We start from the raw sequence: 23,110 nt of genomic DNA on the forward strand, positions 1-23,110 counted from the left end.
TTGCATGCTGACAACCTCACTGTTCGATTTAGCTGATTTTGTAATCATTTAAATAAAACAACATGACCTTCCAGTGGGAGACATTTCGTCCCCCTCTTCCTTCTGTGAAATTTGTCAGTAAGCTTTTTGCCTTACAACCAGCGAAATGCGGCAGAGTACGGCCAGTAAACGATTCACAAACCACGATTTAGTGCCGTTAAGATTATTTCTTTAAACATTGTCGTAGCTGAAGGAATTTAGTTTCTTCGTAAATCGTCTTATGCAGCAACGTTCACAGATATCTAAAACAGTAAAAGCTTTTTATCCAGGTACAAACGTTATTAATCAAACTTCCCACATTTTGTGTCAGGTTGATCTTTTCTTCTGATAGCACTGCGTAAGTATTTTGTGTAAGAGGTATATCAGGTAGTGTTCCTGTAGCTGTGGCAGTCATTGGTTGAAAACGAGTTTAACACCAATGGGTACAGTACTGCTAAATATTCAAAATGATTATCAACCTAAGTCTGAGTTCATCCACGAACTGAGGCGTATTTGTAATACTGAAGCTTGTCTTCCTTGAGTGGGCATTGGAAGGCATTTACATACTTCGAATTATATAGTTAACGTTTTCTCATAAACTAATTTTGTTTTGTTAATTCCTCTGGATCTTCAGCGTGCAATATGTGTTGTAGATACAGTCTTAGACAAAAAAATTGACCGCCAAGTCGTTCTCGTAAAGTGGACAATACAGTCGTGCTTCCCTAAGAATTCTGTGTCCAGCAATATGCTCGATCTGGCAACATTGTACACTGTGGCACTTCTACCATTCCACTCCCGAACAGCGCGCGGGAAAAACGAACACCTAAACCTTTCTGTTCGAGCTCTGATTTCCTTATTTTATTTTGATGATCATTCCTACCTAGGTAGGTTGGGTTCTTCGTGGCTAACCAGCAATATGATATGATTAGATTAGTACTTGTTCCATAGATTATGAATACGACATTTCGTAATGATGTGGAAAGTGTCATTTTAATGAAAGATTTCTTTACATACCATGATTCAATTTCTTTACAGCAATATTTTACTCTCTCTCTCTCTTTCTTTCTTATTTCTCTCTCTCTCTCTCTCTCTGTCTCTCCCTCTCCCTCACACACACACACACACACACACACACACACACACACACACACATTCTTTTTGTATTTTTATTTGTTTGTTGTGCTCGACTATCGGCGAGGCACGAAAACGTCCATCAATGAGTTTCTTAGTTTTGAGTACACTTACGAAATATGAAAACAACTATGAGAGTTACTGATTTATGAAGCTTAATTTTCAGTCAGTTCTGAGTACGCTCCAGTCCCTAAAACTAGTTACAGAAATGTGAATCAGACGGATTACGTTTTCCAGGCCGTAGCACCGCGTCTTTGAGAATCCAGCTATGGTCATTTCCCAGCCCGCTGGAGGATCACATCGGTTCGTCTTCTTCCTGCTGGTAATGTAACTGAGATTTGGGAACAAGACAAGGTATGTTTGGCAACTCTGTGATCGACGAGTTACTTCCTGGTGTGCACGGAATTAAGCCTCAAAGTTCACTTGATTTTTCCTGTCATTTCCATTGAATAATCTGAGTTATTATCGCTTGTGTGTAACAAAAGATTGTAAATTTACGGTTTCCAGCCCCGGAAAGTCGTTGCACGTGAAAATCGCAACTAATGTCGTCCTTTAAATAGCGGTTTACGAGTTCTAGTCCATATTGCCTTCGTAAAAGGATGTGAAGACACATGCATCTTCCCTAGCTCTGTGGTAACGTGCTCACCTGTGAAAAAGCGTCTGTCACGGTTTGCTGTTCCAATCTTGCTGACTGTAACGTTTTTAACCCTTCTGTGAAAGAGATACAAGCAGTCAGATCAAACATCGATAAGGAAATCGCAAGAAAATACTTTCGGCTCACAGTGCAATGGTGAAAAATTTACAATGCTGCCCAACAGCTAACGCCACTTTCCGCTGCTAACAAGCAAATTTTGGGTTTCTAGGGATACATAACTTTATCTATGAAATGCCACATTTGCATACCACTTGAGTATGACACAGCATACCAATCAAACACAGACCCAATCGAAATCCAAGAGAATAGTATTTTACTAATTCGGTTCGATAGAGGCACGCTTGTGTACAGATTCTCAGTTTTATTGAAACAGTTTCGTCGTAAGGTTAAAGTGGGCAGTTTTATTTTATTTCTTATAATACAGTGCATAATTTTCGTAAGGTTTCTTTTAGTGTTGTTAAAACAATAGTAAACATGAGAGAGAAATTAATCATCAACGATGTATGCGAATTCTCTGATGTTATCTATAACACTTTGACAATGCACATGCGGTTTATTGATTACGTGAATGTAGAAAACTTGTTCTGAATTAAAGCTGTCAAACAAGGTTTTATGAAGAATAAAATGCCACTACCACACGACAGATTATGTAGAAAATACTTATCTGACATATTTTGGCACGATGCGCCCTCCCCATACATAAAACAAAAGTTTCGAGATGCATCTACTGCCTGGCCGTCTATTAAACCTGAAAAGAACAAAATGTCACAGAAGTTAGCCCTTTTTCCACATGAGAATATTTTGGGGTGAGAAGTGAAGGGAATTATGTTCGAAGTTCCATTAGACTGATAACTTCTGAGAAACAGACAGTTACAGCTTTTCTTTTGCACTGCACGACGTTTTAAACAAACAGATAGCACAAAAGAGTAGCTCAAATGGAAAGGAACACTTCCCATTCAAATTTCGGCATCCTACACTGTTGGCAGTTCTGTGTAGGTGGCAGTTACGTGATTTTATTTCGGTGATTAAAAGATGGAGCCGAATGTACGCACTGGGTAGCCGAGGCAGCTAGTTCATGGCGATTCGGTCAACCAAGTAAATGAATGTACTGAACATGCTGCAAACCACTACAGGGAGCCTGTGTATCAGAATTCTCATCCAGTCTGGTGCAACGTTGTTATGATAGAAAGATGACTCACAGAGAAGAGGATTTGGTGGTCTATTGGCTTGAAGATAGGGTCATATACTTATGGTCTGGGTTCGGTTCCAACTTCTGCTGATGATTTTTGATAAGGAGAGACAAACTCTACTCTCTTCTGGCTACGCCAAGTGAAGAAGGTGTAATGGCATTGTGGTGTGAAATTCACGTTAAACATGATATTCCTTCTCCAGCAAGTAGACGTTAGGAATCGCGTCACGTAGAAACTCTATCAGCAGTAATCTTTCTTATACTAGTTATTTAAGTTCAAGGATGTTATTCCGAGCTGCTGGTGGAGAAAAATTCGGTAGCTGACGTCTCTTTGTGTACAACCAACAACGATATGTGTGGGGTTCGATCCCCAGTCAGCACTGAACTCTTCATCATATTATTTCTAGTTCAAACATGCTCACATGTCTCTGCTGGTGTAACAAACCCATATTTAACTTTCGGTTTCTCTAGAATATAACAGCGATAGATGCCAGGTTGGAATCCTGGGAAGGAAAAAATTAATGTTTCGTCACGTCATTTCAGTTAAAACATCTAGCTACTGCCGAGAAAATCCGATATGTTACAGTTTATTGTGCTTCGATAACAATCCGATTAGGTTTTAGGTTCGAATCCCTGTCCAACACAAAGCTATACCTGACGGCATTTCTGGTACGTTACTTGTGAAGAAGCAATATTTAATATCTCTCGTAGTTCGTTAACAGGGACATCTGATGCTGGGTAGGAATTCGCGTCCTTTAAATATGTTTACCTTATGTAATTTAAAGTTGATATTTGCTAACTGATACTGTCTAAAATCGAAGTATGCCTCTGTATGCCTAGTCAGGAATGACTGTTAGTTTCCGTTAGTCACGAAGTCTTTGCTTAGTCTGCATGTCCTGGGTTCGAATCCATATGCAGAACGAGACGGTTCGCCGTGTCATTTGAAGTTTATACATATTCTCAACTAGCTGCTCGTGAATAACTTAAATTTTAATGTCATTTTGTGTTAAACAATAAGTACGGTATGTTACTTTGAAGAGGAAATAATGAATACGACGAACTTACTACGTGCATTACCTATCTGACGTAATAATGAGAGTGGTAACATTTCAGGTATGTCATTTACTGTAATAAATGTGAGCTTACAAGCCTTAAGCACAGTCTTATCTGTGATAAGGGGTTCCCTGGTATTTGTAGTACCTTGGTATTACTTTACATCTTGAGTTGTTGCGATACAGAGCAGTGTTTTCTAGTGGTGAATGTTGGAACCATTTTCAATAGTCAAACGACTGTACCGAGGAGCGATTAGAGGACCTACTAGACAGCTGCGTTATGTGGGTTGCATGCGAATCAGGCGAAATGCAATTCAGGTCGTTCGGATACTTTTGAGCACGACTGTACATTCTCATAAATTTCTTCGTCAAATGAGGGCCAAAATTAGATGTCAGTAGACTTCTCTTGGCCAGAAATGCCCTTTTTGCCAGTGTTAGTCTGCTTTTGATGTCCTTGCTCCGTCCGTCACTGGTTAATTTATTGCGTAGGTAGCAGATCTGCTTAACATCCGGATTGATCGTCCCGAAGTAGATGAACTTAAGTTTCCCTCTGTTCTCATTTCTACTACTTCTCATTACCTTCATCTTTCTTCGATTTACTCTCAGTTTGTACTCATTAGACTGTTCATTCCGTTCACTAGATCATGTAATTCTTCTTCACCATCACTCGACTTCTGGACCTTTCTTTATTTTCATCATTACTTCCTCGATGTAGAGATTGAACAGTAGGGGCGAAATACTACATCCTTGTCTCACAGCGTTTTTAATACGAGCAGTTCGTTCTTAGTCGCCTTCTCTTATTATTCCCTCTTGGCCGTTGTTCGTATTGTATATGACCCGTCTCTCCTTATAGCTTACCACTTTTTTTCGCAGAATTTCGAATATCTTGCACCATTTTACATTGTCGAAATCTTTTTCCAGGTCGACAAATCCTTGTCTTGATTTTTCTTGTCTTGGTTCCATTATTAACCGCATCGTCAGTATGCCTCTCTCGTCCCTTTCCTTTTCCTAAAGCCAAACTGATCGTCACCTAGCGAATCCTCAGTTTTATTTTCCATTCTTCTGTATATTATTCTTGTCAGCCACTTGTATGCATGAGCTGTTACGCTGATTGTGCGACAATTCTCTCACTTGTCTGCTCCTGCCCTCTTCGGATTTGTGTAGATGATGTTTTTCCGAAAGTCAGATGGTATGTCGCCTGACTCATACATTCTATGGACCAACGTGAATAGTCGCTTTTTTGCCTCTTCCCTCAACAATTTTAGAAATTTTGATGGAATGTTATCTATCCCTTCTGCCTTGTTTGATCTTAAGTCCTCCAAGTTTCTTTTAAATTCTGATTCTAATGCTGGGTCCCCTATCTCTTCTAAATCGACTCCTGTTTCTTCTTGTATCACATCAGACAAATGTTTCCCCTCATAGAGGCTTTCAATATATTCTTCCCACCTATAGGCTCTCTCCTCTGTATTTAACTGTGGAATTCTCGTTGCACTCTTAATGTTATCGCCCTTGCTTTTAATGTCACCGAAGGTTGTTTTGACTTTCTTTTTCGATTTATTCACATTTTTCATGCAGCCATTTCATCCTAGCTTCTCTGCACTTCCAATTTATTTAATTCCTTGGCGACTTGTATTTCTGACATTGTACTTCCTCCTTTCATCGATCAATTGAAGTATTTCTTCTGTTACCCATGGTTTCGTCGCAGTTACCTTCTTCGTACCTTTGTTTTCCCACCCAACTTCAGACATCGCCCTTTTTAGGGATGTCTATTCCTCTTAAACTGTGTTGCCTACTGAGCTATTCCTTATTGCTGTATCTATGGCCTTAGAGAACTTCAAGCGTATCTCGTCATTCCTCAGTACTCCCGTATCCAACTTCTTTGCATATTGATTCTTCCTGATTAATGTCTTAATGTCTCTTCATAACAACTATGTTGTGATCTGAGTCTGTATCTGCTCCTGCGTACGACTTACTCCAGTATCTGATTTCGGAATATCTGTTAGACCATGATGAAATCTAACTGAAATCTTCCCGTATCACCCGGATTTTTCCAAGTATACCCCCTCCTCTTGTGATCCTTGGACAGAGTATTCGCTATTACTAGCTGAAGTTTGTTTCAGAACTCAATTAATCTCTCCCCTCACTCATTCCTTGTCCCAATCCCTTTTCTCCTGTACCCTTTTCTTCTACTCCTTCCCCTACAACTGCATTCCGGACCCCCATGACTATTAATTTTCATCTCCCTTTACACACTGTATTACAGTCAATATTTCATTGCTACAGTGTTTGCTCTCTACGACTGCCTCTAGCACCATGAAAGTGTTTGCCTGACGACCTACTAATACACGCCGTATTATCCTGTATTTTTCTTTCCTTTTTCTGTCATCAGTCTTCTGACGGGTGTAATACGGCCCGCCAACCTTTTAACCTTTTTACCTCAGAGCAGCATTTGCAAGGAACGTCCTCAATTACTTCACGGATGTGTTCAAATCTCTGTCTTCCTCTATAGTTTTTACCTTTTACAGCTCTCTCTAGTACCATGGAAGGTACTACCTGATGTGTCAACAGAGTCCTGTCATCCTGTCCCATCTTATTGTCAGTGTTTCCTATATACTCCTATCCTCACCGATTCTACGGAGCACCTCCTCATTCCTAACCTTATCAATCAACCTAATTTCCAACATACATCTGTAGCACCACATCTCTAGTGCTTCGATGCTTCCTGTTCCGGTGTTCCCATAGTCCACGTTTCACTAACACACACTGACATGACAGAAGTCGTGGGATAGCGATATGCACTTATACATACAGCGGTGGTATCGCATACACAATGTATAAAAGGGCTGTACATTGGCAAATCTGTTATTTGTACTCAGGTGATTCGTGTGAAAAGGTGCCCGACGTGATTATGACCATACGACGGGAATTAACAGACTTTGAAGGCAGAGTAGTAGTTGGAGCCAGACCCATGGGATATTCCATTTGGAAAAACGTTATGGAATTCAAAATTCCGATATCAATAGTTTCAAGAGTGTGCCGAGATTACCTAATTACAGGCATTATCTCTCACCATAGACAGCTGAGTGGCCAGTGGTCTTCATTTAACTATCGAGACCAGAGGCGTTAGCAACACTGATTTAAATAACCGAAGAAATCAATGTGGGACGTATGAGAAACGCATCCGTTAGGACAGTGCGGCGAAATCTGGCGTTATTGGGCTACTGCAGTGGCCTTGCTAACAGTACGACATCGCCTACAGCGCCATCTTATGGACTCGCGACCGTATCAGTTGGACCGTAGACAACTGGAAAACCGTTACCTAGTCAGATGAGTTCCGATGTTAGTTGGTAACAGCTGGTGGTAGGATTCGAATGCGTCGCAGACACCACGAAGCCACGGACCAGATTGTCAACAAGCCACTGATCAAGCTGGCTGTGGCTCCATAATGGCGTGGGCTGTGTTTACATGAACTAGACTCGGTCTTCTGGTCAAACAGCACCGATCATTGATTGGAAATGTTTATATTCGGCTACTTGGAGACCATTTGCAGCCATTCATGGACTTCATGTTCCCAAAAAACGATATCGTGGCACTGGGCCACAGTTGTTCGCGTTTGGTTTGTAGAACATTCTGGACAATTCGAGACAGTGGTTTGCCCACCCAGATCAGCCGATGTGAATCCCGTCGAACATTTATGGGACATAATCGAGAGGTCATTTCGTGCACAAAATCCTGCACCGGCAACACTTTCACCCTTATGTGCACCTATAGAGGCAGCATGACTCAGTATCACTGTGAAGAACTTCTGATTCGTTGAGTGTATGCCCCATCAAGATTCTGCACTAGGCCAGCCAAAAGGAGGTCCGACATCATATTATGAAGTATCCCATGACTTTTATCACTTCAGTCTACAATGATGTGTTTCTTGCGTACATCCTCAGAAATGTCTTACGCTATTTAAAGTCTATGTTTGAGGCTAGTAGACTTCACTTAGTCAGGAATGCTCGTTTCACCTGTGGCAGTATGCTTTTTATGTCGTCCTTGTTCCTTCAACCGCGGAGTATTTTGTTACTTAGACAGCAGATTTCCTTAACTTCATCCACCTCGTGATCCCCAATTCTGATGTTAAGTTTCTCGCTGTTTTCATGTCTGCTACCTCCATTACTTTCGTCACCGTCGATTTATTCTCAAGCCGTATTCTGTACTCACTAGACTGTTCATTCCACTCAAGAGATCCTATAATTCTTCTTAACTTTCACTGTGGATAGCAACATTACCAACGAATCTTATTATTAACGTCCTTTCACCCTGAATTTTAATTCCATTCTTGAATCTTTCTTTTATTTCAATGCATAGATTAACCAGTAGAAGTGAAAGACTACACCATGTCTCAAACACATTTTAATCAGAGCACTTCGTTCTTGGTCTTCCACTCTTATTATTCCCTCTTGGCTCTTTACATATTGTAAACTTCTCGCCTTTCTCTATGGCTTACCCCTATTTTTCTCACAATTTCTTACATCTTGCACCATTTGTTTTTTTAGAACGCTTTTTCCAGGTCGACAAATCCTTCGAACGTGCCTTGGTTTTTCTTCAATCTTGCTTCCATTATCAGTAGCAACGTCAAAAATGCCTTTCGTATTCTTATCAGTCCACATAATTTTCGGCATTACTCTGTAACACCACATCTAAAATGCTTCGATTCTCTTCTTTTCCAGTTTTTCGACGTTAATTGATACTGAATATCACTCCCATTTGTGTATAAAAAGTGTTACTAACGATTCACGATGTGGGTCTCCTAGTGGAGAACTCATAACCAGATAGAAAACATTTTTCTTTTGAATACGTAATTATGCAATTCTGTTTACTACCATGCACGTTGACAATATGGAGACTCTGTATAGCTATTGAAAGGAATGGGGAGAAGGCTTTGGCAAGTAAACTCATTGAGTAGATCAGTCAGAAGTGCTGAAATGACAAAATTATACGCACAGTGCCCTCGAAAGACGAAAATCCGTTTCCGAGTAGAGGTCTTTTCAACTTACTAACTTAGTCAGGCAACCGTAGTGAATTGCAAATATGGCCAGATATCATTTTAGCTTTTATTATTATTATTATTTATGTTATTTTTCAGCCCCTACGTTTTGCGCACGTTCATGTAGAGTGAATAGAATTCACTATTAAGTTACGCTATTCGATTGCCTGTCAGACACGGAATTTTTATCTGCCATTCACCACTTATTTCACCTCTGGCAGTGTTTACTTACTTATTCTTTGGCGCTACGGCCCATCTAGGGCCTTGTCCTCCTGGACAATCTCCGCCCACTCTTCTCCACTGGCTGCCTTGGCTCTCCATTTTCTAACTCCCATTCTTGTCAAGTGCTCCACTACGTTATCTAGCCATCTGGTTCTTGGTCTGCCCCTTATATGGCGTCCACCTGCTTTTCCTTTGAAAACTTTCTTGACTGTGCTGCTCTCTACCACTCTTTCTACACGTCCAGCCAACGTAGTCTATTACTCTTTATTTCTGTCGCGATATATGGTTTTTTGAACAACTCTCTGATCTTATTATTTCTGATTCGCCAAAGCCCCCCACCATTCACTGGCCCGAAGATTTTCCTAAGTATCTTCCTTTCCCATCTTTGCAACAACTCATCATTTCTGCCTCATTGTCCAAGTCTCCGAGCCATACATCACCACAGGTTTCACTACTGTACGACACACCATCAGCTTCAGATTCCTAGTAAGGCTTCTTGCTTTAAATACTTTAATCAGTGCGAAGTAGCTCCAGTTACCAGCAGTAAGCCTTGAACGTATTTCTCCTCTCATATCATTATTCTCAGCGACCAGTGACCTAATATATTCAAAGCTCACACACCGTTCAAATTCTTTACCGTTCACAGCCACGCTTCTTTCTCCTTCACTATATCTTCTCTTAGACGTTACATTTACTTTGTATGTGACTGATTGTCACTTCCCTCTCCACTCAATATCTTTCTAAGTTTTCAAGCTTTTCTTCCAGGTTCTGCTTCCTCCTGGGTAACAAATCAGTATAATCTGTATATGCAAGAGCCTGCGTCACTCTATTAAGCAGTGTTCCCCAGGGTTGCCGCTTTGTGTCTTTCGCGTTACCCTCTACAAGACGATATTAAATAGATTAGTGGAGAGCACATCACCCCATCGCAATTCTTTGATAATGAGAAATTGAATCCGACTTGATGCAAAACACCTTGTTATTCGTTTATTTCCGTATTATCCCAAACTAGTTTCGGCGACAAATATCACTACCATCGTGGGGTTTTTTGATCTAAAACATGCAGAAAATAGCATGGTTGTACAAACACAGTAGAACATTATTACATTTTTACTATTCGTCTTTTGAAATACAGTTTTCTATGGATACTTTCGTACTACCTTATTTATTGTATGTTACAGCATGTTTTAAGCAATTATTGGCGCTGTTTGTGGCATATTTCCTGTGCCTTTTTTTTCTGTTGCCGTTTTATACTTAGCGAACATCATGTCATCTGCAACCAAGTGAACGGCTATGTAAAACATTCTCGGTATTCTTGCCGCGTCAGTTCTGGATAAAATCTCGAGCTTTCGACTGACAGTCAGTTGCTCCTGACGCTGACGGTGGAGGTAATCGTTGAAAGCTCGAGATTTTATCCAGAACTGACACGGCAAGAATACCGAGAATGTTTTACATATAAGTGCCGTCGCGAAAAACTTCGTTCCCATGTGAACGGCCATTAGTAAACAAAAGACTAAAAGGTGAACTTCGTATGTCAGCCATATATACTTGGGGCTGTGGTAGTGTTGTGGAAGCCCGTTATTTGGTGTGTGCTGAGATGTTACTTAGCTATTCGTGTACTCACGTTCGTTGGATGGTGTGAGGCTGCTTTTATACACAGAAAAACAAAACTTTTGCACTTTCTTTCTGATCCAGAACATTACGCCATCTTGCTGTTCGCATGTGTCGCGAGAGGTGTATTGCATGTGGCGAGAAAGGCTATGAATACTGTAGCGCGAATTACGACGACTTCTGTTCATTATTTATATCTCTGTGTGTGATGGGGAAGTGGTTCCTTTGGGTGTGTGTGCTTTCTGTTCTGTGTCCTTCGTCAGTTCTCTCAGAGCGGTAAAGAGTGTGTTGTTGCAAAGTGTTTTGTTTTCATTTATTACATTTTTCCCTTCGACTATAGCCTTTTGTATGTAGTAATTTTCTTCTATTGTTAGTTGCCGGTATAGACTGTTGCTGTTTCTCAGAATGTGTAGATCGTTTTCGATATCAGTGGGGTTATGGTTTTTGTTCATTAGATGTTCTGCAAAAGTTGAATGTGTGCTAATATGAAATAAAATAAAATCGTTGGAATTATGCAATTTTTTTACTACCCTGGATGTTAATACTATGGAGAACCTGTAACGAAATGGGGAGAAGGCTTTGGCAAGTAAACTCAAATAAGTTGATCACTTAGAAGTGCTAAAGTGACGAAATTACACACATATTGCCCTCGAAAGACGGATGTCAGTTTCCGACTAGAGGTATTTTCAACTTACTACACTCAGTTAGGCAGCCATAGTGAATTGCAAATGTGGCCAGATATCGTGTTAGCTATTTTTATTATTATTACTTGTGTTATTTTTCAACTCCTATGTTCTGCTCATGTAGAGTGAATAGAATTCACTATTAAGTTACGCTATTCGATTGCTTGCCAGTTAGATTTTTATCTGCCATTTACCACTTATTTCACCTCTGGCAGTGTTTGTTAATGTGAAAAATGCTGTGGTGTCGCCTGGTGGAGTGTCCACTGTAGTACCAACAGGAAACGACTAGGTATTACCGGTTAGAAACAGTACAAAGGGAAAGTTATGAGAGAAGGGATGCTGGTTGCTTGGGCTTGACAACAGGCAGATCTTGGCGATAGGCTACGTAAAATGTCAGAGGCTCCTAAAAGCGTCGGGGAAAACACCGAACAGAGGCGCCGGGGTGGCGACTGTCGCGTGTAGCGATAACATCGTAAGCAGTAAAAACAAGAGTGATATAATGGCAGACAAGGAGCGAGGGAAATAGGGGGGTAAAGGGAGAGAGTCTTTGGAAGGGGCACTTATATGTCATGAATAGCCTAAGCAGGCCTAAGACTTGATTTAACGACAGAGGCTTCCCCCCCTATACTCAGCCTTCGAAGAATAATGCACAACTAGAACAAATGGGGTGGTAAAGGTACACACACCATGTCAGGGACTAACATGGGCCAAGGTAAAACTGAATAAAACTCGGAAGCAGGATGCTCTGAGAGGTCTATTGCAGCCAGGATAGAAGGTTGGAAGTTTTTCAGCAGAGGCAGCCAAAGAGAGTAGCCAAGCAGGACTAAGCACAGTTAACTGCAGTAGATTCCGAGCAGCTTATAGAATCTAGTCGTTTAGCTAGGGACTTCCGTGTGCCGTGTCGTAGGTGCGGGCTCAATTAGTATTGGTACTTTCATTTTATGTAGATGGAACGGTGCTACTTAGTGACCGTTTCTGTGTAAAGCCCTGGTCTTTTCGTGGATTCAGTTCCTTTGGAGCAAGTATGTCAGAAGTTGGTACTATTCTGGGAATAAAGGCAGAAACTGAAAAACACTCATAGCGCTTGTCATTGTATAACTTACCTTTTGTACGAGGGCCAATCAGTGCGTCTTTACCCCTATTTCTTACAGCCAAAGTAAGGTACATACAGGTAATCACAAATATACATCCTATTATACGTATTTAATACTATTTTTCCATTTAGTCCCCACATCGGTTCCCACGTTTGTCCAATCGCAGCACTAAATTTGAAATACCCTTATGGTGGAAGTCGTCCGGCTGACTAAGGAACCACTGTCGGTCTGCTGTCTTGGCTTCATCATTTCTTGTGAATCGCTGTGCTGCCAAGAACTTCTCCAGCGGTCCAAAAAGTAGAAATCACTACAGGCGAGGTCTGGACTGTGTGGTGAGTGGTTCAGAGTACCCAGTGCACGAAGCTCGTCGGCAGTTCTTATTGTCACACGTGGTCTCGCATTGTCGTGGACAGAATCACGTTGTCCACTTCAAGAATCTCTCGGTGCCTACGCCTGATGGTAGCCCTCAGACGTGACAGTGTGGACCAATAACTATCGGCATTCATGGTTGCACCTTGTGGCATGAAATTCAGCAGGAGCAGTCCAAGGCTATGCCAGAAGGCCGTTGACATAATTTTCTCAACAGAAGGCGCTGAACGAAATTTTTTTGTCACAGGCGCATCCAGATGTTTTCGCATCATGCTCTGCTGCTTCGATTTCGGCGTGAAATGCAGCATCCACGTTTCATCGCCGGTAACAATGCGGTCCAGGAAACCTTCACCCTCCTTGGAGTACCGTTCCAAATGGCTCAGTGAACACATCATTCGCTTGCCTTTCATCACGTAATCCAACTGCAAAGGCACTCAGCAACATGAAACCTTCCATTACTCTTTAGACCCGTGAACGATGTGCACTCTCATAAGATACGCCACGCTCCCGAGAAATGGCCGTGATGTGCACACGCCGATCTACTTTCAGCATTGCACCCACGTGTCAGTCAGCGACGAACGCGGCCTGCCGACCGTTCGCTGTCATGCAAGACTTCACGGCCTTTGTCGAACATGCAACACCATCACCACCTCACAGTTGACAAAGTGAGACAGTGTAAGTACGCTGTTAAGGTTTTTATGTTGGTAACGCCTTGTAGCGCTCTATATGAAAATAACTGACTGTGCTGTGTGAAGGCTGTTGTTCGTTTGCATTGTTGGAGTATACGCTATTGTAGTGCTGGGCAGTTTGATGTGAACAGCATGTAGCGTTGCGCAGTTGGAGGTGAGCTGCCAGCAGTGGTGGATGTGGGGAGAGAGATGGCAGAATTTTAAGAGCGGACAATCTGGACGTGTGTCCGCCAGAAAGAGTAAATTTGTAATAATGGATATCATATTAGGGACGGTATAGCCACCATTGTTGTGCCCCTCTCATCTTTTTCTGTCTCCTCTCCATCATAGCTTCGAATTTTACCATTCTATTTCTGTTCCTCTAACCTATCTACCTCTTCTATATCTCTTTCACCCCATTCTATCGTCTTATGTCTCTGCTTGATGAGAATAACTCACAAGCTGCAAGAATATAACGAGAAAATTCCCAACTAGCAATAGGACTGACATTCATAAAAGAAAAATATGTTCACTTTCATATACATAGTCATTATTATTATTATTATTATTATTATTATTATTATTTTCGATTATTCCCATTTAAGAGAGCGTTTGAACTTGAATTCCTTTATGATGATTGTTTGTGTTTTTTCTGAGCCCAAATTTTCTTCATGTGTTCACTGTGTTGTTTCTTTCGCTCCGCTGTCCATTTGCATCCTGGTCTCTTCTGTGTTGTGGTGTCAAATTTATGTTTTTTGATGATGTTCCTGAATTCAGCTCTGTTTTCTGCATCGTTTACTGTTATTTGTGCTTGTCTGAGGTCCTCTTCAACTTCTTTTATCCATTTTGTTTTTCCCCTGCCTGAGTTGATGACTTTAAGAATTCGCTTTGAAATTCTGTTTTCATTCATCCTGTGGATATGTCCGTAGAACTGCATTCTTCTTTTCCTTACTGTATCTGTAATCTTGTCTGTGTATTTATATAATTCTGATGTTGGTCTCTTCTTCCAGATTCCTTGCTCTTGTATCGGGCCAAAAATTTTCCTGAGAATTTTCCTTTCTTGTTTCTCTATTTCTTTGATTTTAGTTTGCCCACCTATTTGTGTTGTTTCAGATGCATACAGTGCCTCCGGAAGTACGACAGTGTTGTAGTGCCTCAATTTTGCGTTAGTGGATATGGACTTTGTAGATTTTAAAAAGGCCTACGACTCAATAGACAGAGTAGTGCTCTGCAAGACGCTGGAAGAATTCTGTGTTTTCTCCTTCTCGGGGGTTGACCCAATTTCATTGTGGATTTGAGGACGTCCACAAGTTCTGTCCAGTTTGTGGTGTTTGTCTGACTAATTTCCTGTAAGATGTTTTATTATTATTATTATTATTATTATTCTTGATTGTTATAATTATTTTTTGACTGTTATAATTATCATTGTACTACTTTTATAATCTCTATTTTTTTTCTTTAACATTAATACTGTATAACATGTTATATGTCCTTAATGTTCTGTAGAAACTGAAATTTGTTGAATCTGAGTATGCCTGGTTAGGTGTAAGAGAGGGCCTGAAGGCCCTAATCTTGCCAGGTAAAATAAATGCATAAATAAATAAATAAATACATTCTTTGTTCTCTATCAAAATCTTTCATTTGCTAAGTAAGCCTATCAGTAGTTAGTGCCTTCAGAAGTTAGAATCTTTTATTTAGCTGGCAGTACTGGCGCTCGCTGTATTGCAGTAGTTCGAGAAACGAAGATTTTTGTGAGGTAAGTGATTCATGAAAGGTATAGGTTATTGTTAGTCAGGGCCATTCTTTTGTAGGGATTATTAAAAGTCAGATTGCGTTGCGCTAAAAATACTGTGTGTCAGTTTAAGCACAGTCATTTATAATTTTTCTTAGGGGACGTTTCATATGGCGATCCTGCCAGGATACCTCACTGGAATCTTCTGATTTTTTCTTGTAGTTTGTGTAATTAGTGTAGCTATTGTTTATTGCTAGCACATAATTATAGAGAGAATTTCTTTTGTAGTTGTAGTTTTTCATTGTTGTACAGTAAAACAGTTGTGGCATGCATGTAGATTTGCACCAAGAATTTCGCAGCTGTGCTTGCAATTAACGATATATTATTTTCAATGCTATGTTAATGTGTTTCCTTATTTTGCTCTTCAAATTGTGCTTTTCTGTGTTATTGTGGGAAATACTGTGACAATAATGGCGTGTGAAAAACGTAATACTAGGCTCCAAAGTAAAGTGAGAAATGACAGTGAAGACGAAAGCAGTGTGTTAGCGCCACTGTGTAATGAATTAACTAATATTCAAAGTAGTAATTTGGTAATTGTGCATAGGAAAATGGAGTGGTCTGCAAATAATGGTGTAGACAGTGAAACAATTAGTGAATAGGGAAGCATTATCGATCGATCGGTCGGCAACAGCTCGCCTCAGGAATCCGAAATGACAGGACACAATCTTGCAAATACTGTAGATTCAGGTTTTGCGTCCTCACTGTTTTCTAAAATAAGTCAAGACACATTTTTTGCTTTTCAAAATGCGAATATTGCCGGTTCAAATGCACTGTCGAATAGCACTGAGGAACATGTTTCAGATACCAGTGCATTGTTATTACAGTTAATGCAACAAATGGGAAAAAGGCTACAAAATTTAGACACAACGCTTGAATAAAATCACAAACAAATGGGAAAAAAATTCAAAAGTTAGACATAATGGAACAAAATCAGAGACAAACACAGCAACAGTTAGACACGATGGAACAAAATCAGAGACAAACACAGCAACAGCTTCAAAAGGTAGACTCAATGGAACAAACGCTTGAACAAACATGCGAAGGTTTAACTGCTGAGTTACTTAAAATCGAATCGAAATGTCAAAAAGTCTGTAATGACGTAAAAACACAAATTTGTGAGCATTTTCAACCTATTTTTTCGCGGCATGAAAATGCATTACAGAATCACGAAGCAACCATAAAAAAACTGCGAACTATTGTTCATGAAAATCACGACACCTTGCAAGCTAAAATTGACTCAGTTACATCTACAGATTCGGTTACGCAACTTGCAAAAACTCAGGAAAACTTAAAGGACACAGTAGATACGCTTTCAACGCAAATGGACACTCTTGAAACTTGGTTCAGAAAAACACACTGAGGAAATCAGTTCATTATCGGAGAAAGGAGCCGAACTATCGGATCAGTTCACTAACTTATCTACAAAGGTAGATGATGATCTGAATGCCCCAAACCGATAGCCTTCACTGACACAGAAGAGTATGAACAAATTAGAAAATTCAAACAAAATCAAAATCAAATCAATACACAGTACAAAAGAGAAATCTGGGAAGTACAAGATCAGTTGACACAGGTAATACAAGAATTACATATTTCAGAGGACACTCGCGCTACGATACGGGAAGAGGGACATAGAAGTACGGAACAGCCGCAAAATAATAACACAGGGTACTTTGGAAATTATGAAAGAAATTGGCAAGGTACACCGAATGTACACCGTCGAAACGAAGTAACAATGACTGATACGCGACTCGCTGACATGATGATTTGGACTATAAGCTGTTCATTACAACACGTAAATTCAAAACATTTAAGAATTCTGGCAACGACATTCGTCCACAAACGTGGCATCATCACTTCTCTCATTGTTTTCCTCCCAACTGGTCATTGGAGCACAGATTAGAATTTATGTGTGGCTTCTTAGAGAATGAACCAGCTGTAAGAATGCGATCGATCATTCACGATTGTCACAGTGAAGGAGAATTTTATCATATCTTCCTCTCAGCATATTGGTCTCAAGCTACACAAGACTGAGTAAAACATAGCATCATAATGATGAAACATTTCGAAGAATCTGAATTTTCCAGTCTTGTGAAATATTTTGAAGACATGTTGCACAAGAATCAGTACCTGTCAAACCCATACAGCCCCTCAGACCTCATCCGCATTTGCTTAATCAAATTGCCTGAACGTTTACGACATTTATATTGGCAGGACGTTGCAAAGACGACATTGAAGCTTTTCAGGGACTCTTACAAAAATTGGAAATTGACACTGACAATCACGGGACGCGAAAACAGGAACACAACCGTTACAGGTCACATCCGTCACAATTCCGCGATGAAAGAAATAATAACTGGACACGGCAAGGCTATTCTTACAATGCAAATCGTGACCAAAACAGACTCCACCCATATGACAACCACTGGCAGAGTAATAATAATCACAGGGAAGGATCACCTCTCCGTGGTAATGACTATAACAGAGACAATCGGAGAAATAGACAATATGGGAACCAAAATAATTATTATCAAGGGAGACAGAATAACTTCAGACGCAACGGTCCACCGCGCAATTACGATTCCGGGAGAAATTCTCCACCACATGACCGACAAAAAAGAAACTATGTAAACTACCGACAAAACGACAGACCAGAATTTAACCAAATTTGGCGTGGTTCAAACAGGGCAGGGGCCTCTCGACAAGGTGAATTTGTAGAAGTTAGATCTCCAAATCCCAATAACGACGCGCGCCAACGAAGAGACAGACAATGACTCCCACCACAGGCAGCCACGTGCGCCAGCTGGCTCAGAGCAAAATAACATAGACTTTAACCTTGAGAAAAATTTTAGCATTCCTTACCAACGTGTACAACATGATAATTGCTTTGAAGTTGAAACTTTGTACACTAGAAAGGGTAAAGGATTGCACCACATTTGACATGTAAAACCGTTTATTGAAAGATAACCTGATTTTTAACTTAGTCTTTACTATAAAATTTTTCACTTCACGCTACTAGTAAGCTTTGTGGCACTTAGAAACTGTTAACACGCAACAATGTTTTGAAGTTAACTATCCAGTCTAGAACCTAGGGAACATATTTAGACAGTAATTACGAATGCATTGTTATAGTGAACAGACGACACAGTATTATTGTGTGTGTACATTCTTGCTTGTTAGTTGCACGATTATGTAACGACTATAAGGCTTACATACTTAGAACATATACCAGTACTGCTAATGACATTTTTTTTTACTTGAAAATACATTATGGATTTAAAGTGCTTTCTGAGAGATACCAGATGACACAGTGGTCAGTTTATTTGACAGTTACACGATTATATCACGACGCTACTAATGTGTAACACAATTTTCATTGTTGCTTTTGCGGTGTATCTGTTTTATATCTGCACAGTTTTTCTGAACTCCTCTGGAAAGTAAAACATATTTTAGTAGTAACTTTTGTGGTATAGCTACAATGAGACAGCCTTTTCCGTAGCACAACAATACATTACAGTATAGTACTTTCTTGGTCATGGTAAGGTACGTAATAACTACGATATCTATAGGCATAGCATTTCACTTTTGTTTATTACGAGGTAAGTACATTGACTTCTACAGAACTTTGCTTATGGACGAAGATAATTACGACACTTGGCACATTTTTTTTACCCTTAAGTAATGACAGAGATTATCTTACAACAAGACCCACAGTTTAGCGTTACAGTACACGAATTTGAGTGATTGTGTACTTGAAACATTTATTTTTAAAAATTTTTGAATTACAAAGATACAAAGGTTTTCCGTGATATATTACATTCCATTGCTCTAATCTGTAACACCTGAGAGTATAATTACATTAATCCTCAGGGGGTACACGCCTACTTTGTGTACCATGTGTGTAGCAAGCACAAGGAGCCCTAGCTAATATGGTATTTGCTTATACAACTTTACACATCGGTACCATATTTCTCTAACACAGAATTACACAGATATCTGGTCATTTAACTGAGAGAGACAAACATTTTTTTACTACATCAGTGACACATGTTTACGCAATTACACACTTGGATAACTTCACACTTACGAAATTGTATTTTGTCTGTACTTTGTGAACTGTTCATTTTTTTTGAAACCATTGTGATACTATGAGAGCTTTTAATGATGTATTTGGTATGGGATCATGATTTTTAAAGTACATTTGAGGTAGATGACACTATTGGAATGAGCAGAGAATTTTTTTTAGGTTTTGAAATTTTGAACATAGCTGCTAAGGTTCAGTGACCGTGTCAGAATTATATTGTAACAAATAAGCCCTCGGTCACAAATATTAAGTCAAAATTGACCTGATTTCGACGCTACTATGAGCGTTGTCTTCAGAATTAGACTAACTGTACTAAAACATTAGGTATATAGTACATTAATAAAATTAAAGTTTGTACAGACTCGAAAAGATGCAGTACTTACAAGTCACATATTAAAATAGATCTCGGCCGGAAAGGCGACGTCATGAGCACTTGTCAGATGGCGAGCCGTTAAGGGCTGCTCGTACTGTGGAGAAGGATTGCAACAAGTCTAATTCTGAAGACGATGCTCATAGTAGCGTCGAAACCAGGTCAATTTTGACTTAATATTTGTGACCGAGGGCTTATTTGTTACAATATAGGTTTTGAAATTGTTGGAGAAAGCTACGACGTTTTTGAGATTTGACTGAAGTGTTATGATGTTATTATTACGACAACGATGTGTATTATGCTGATGAGGTTTGTTCATGATCAATAAGCTGATGCTATGTGAGGAATTTGATTATGCTACATATTTATTATGATGAAATATTGAAGAAGCGTCGACGAATATGTATATGTGTAATAAGGTAAGGAATAATGAGTGGTGGTTAGGGACTCTGATTTGTGAAAAAGGATGTTGGAAACCAAGAACCGTACTTTAAGAGTTATGAAATGTGTGTAATTGCGTGAATGCATCACAATGCCGGCGAAAATTTTTTGGACACTGTTATAATTATAGGATTTAGTTTCTACACATTTGTAAAGCAAATTCTCGACCTGTGAAATTTTTTTACATGAGACTGTCACTGTAGTGCAAACTGCTGCCGTAAATATTTCGGTAAGAAAGCTAAGTGACCTTGACGTAATGTGTTATGGGCGCACAGCTGTGCTAGTCACCTGGAGAAAAAGCCATTAGGTGAAAAAAAGAGGCCATTAACCTCGCTATTGACACTTCTTTGTAGAAAGCATTTCAAATGACACGCTATTACTTGGAAACATATGATTATGCTGTGGAGCACGTACTTTGTGCTACTTACTGAAATGCTTATGAATTAATGCGAAATATTCATACATCTGCATGCTTGATTATGACAAGTGTCTTTCTATGAGAGTTGAGAGAATTTCTACTGACTTATGAAATGCCACATGGCTATTGAATGATGTTTTTATGCTTTGCTTTACATAGTTGCTTATTTCATTTGATACCTGGTTTCCATCTCTGTTGCAGCATTGATTATATGAAATAAAATTAAATTCATTTGCTAATGTGGACACTTTCTGTCAACAGATCTAGTAAATAATAATTTTATGATCCACATTCTTCGAAAAATGAGAACTTGGAACAGAAAGAACAATAAGAAGGGACTAATAACAGTAACTGCATACATTATTTTCTTTTCAAGTACTTGGTAATTTTTTGTAGAATAAGTTTTTTTGGTGCACCACTTTAATGACATAGGCTCTAAGATGTGAATAGACGTTTCCCTTATCAGCATTGTTGTCTTTAGTGTACTATTTTTTCTGCTTGAGCTTTGTCATGTTTAGGTATAAGTTATAGCATTTGCTGCTGCTGATTGCCAGGCATAGTGCTACTGAATTTCACTTTGTATTACTCTGTTAAGCCAGATTTACTACTGATTTATTTTTCTTGTTTACTGCACATTGCCTTATATTAGCTGTAATATTGCATTTGCTTTGCTACTTTAGATATACTGCTGCTTTCTTTGCCAATTTCCATTTTTTTGTCATTGCTGTTTGTGTTAATTTGTTACGTGCTGCTGCATTGCCTCGTCCCTTAGTATATATATTTGAGCTCAGTAGATTTAAGTTAGCTTAAGAGGGGGTAGACTATATAAGGAACTAACTGTGAAGAATAGGGAAAGAATGCTTTGAGAAGTTATATGAAAACGATTTGGAGAAAAATGAGTATTGTACAACGAGAAATATTTATTTTGAAAGAGGATATGAACAAAATAGTAGGGTTTAGGGACAACAGAGTTAGATAGGATTTTTTTATTTGCAGGAGCAAATGTTGAAATAAGAGGAAAGATCTATGGAATGAAGTTTTGGGTTGGACTGCAGTACCAAATGTTACACTGAAAACGAACCCTGTCCTTTCCTTTTGTGTTATTCCGCTATGTGTTTGTGTACTCTTGTGTATTTGTGTTTTTCCTGTCTTTATGTGTTTATCTGATAAGCGGTATGTTGTAGAATTTTTCTAATACTATGTTATTTACTTTGTAGAGATGTTTAGACATTATTAATTCTGTTCCATTTCAATGCTCATGTGTGAAATTAATGTTTCGAAAACTATTCTCATTATTTTATGTATTTACTTATGTCATAATTCCTGTAACACTGATGTATATGTATATTTCTATTCTTTTGTAAAGCCCATATTACTACAAATGTTATCTGTACTATTATGTTCTTTAATGATGTATTTTGTACCTTTGTAATTGTATTCTTATGTTGTAAATTTGTAATTGTATAGACACCATTTCTTCAAATTAAGTTTCATTTCACTGCACACGTTTCTGTTGGTCATAGTATATGCACAATATGTGAGAAGTTGGGACTGTTAGTGTTTGCACATGTGTTAATAATTCAGCAAGGGACTGGTTAACAGCATTGCTGGTTCTAAGGCCATATAAAAAAAAAATTGTGAGTGCAAAAGTGGTGGTTCATGGACTTGCTATATTACCAAGCAAGACTCTTCAATGGTGATTGTGCACCAGCATAGTCACAACATATGGCTGCTGGCCATCTCTACAAGGACTGCAGTGGGTCTGTACCTTTGATGGCCCACCAATACCATACTCTCTACCAGGACTACAGTGAGTCTTCTCTGTGATGACCTACCTACCAGTATTCTTCAAAACTTCGACTGACTCTGCGGTGGGTTTGCTCTGTTGTGGCCCATTACCTGTCTGCATGTCAAGAGTCAGCATTGTCTTTACGTTGGAAGGACAACACTACTTCTTCAAGAGTGCATGGAAATCCACTACCTCCGCGTGCATTTTCTTTTACTGCTCAGACTTTGAGAGAAAAAACCACTGCAATTTTACTGTGATGAATGATCAGGACGGTCTTTATGGACTGTGAGAAAATTTTAGCTTTTGACCAACACTGTATCAATAACTGTGTGCATTTGATATCTTTGTTATTGTAATTATGAAAAATTTTTTCAAATCTGTATTGGCCACTGCCCAAAAGAATTTGTAAAATTTTTTGTGGGGTGCATGGGGGCTAGGTAAGTAGGCTGTTTAGATTTTTATGTTGGTAACGCCACGTAGCGCTCTATATGA

This window comes from Schistocerca piceifrons, chromosome 2 (genome assembly GCF_021461385.2).
Source record: "Schistocerca piceifrons isolate TAMUIC-IGC-003096 chromosome 2, iqSchPice1.1, whole genome shotgun sequence".
NCBI classification, from domain to species: domain Eukaryota; kingdom Metazoa; phylum Arthropoda; class Insecta; order Orthoptera; family Acrididae; genus Schistocerca; species Schistocerca piceifrons.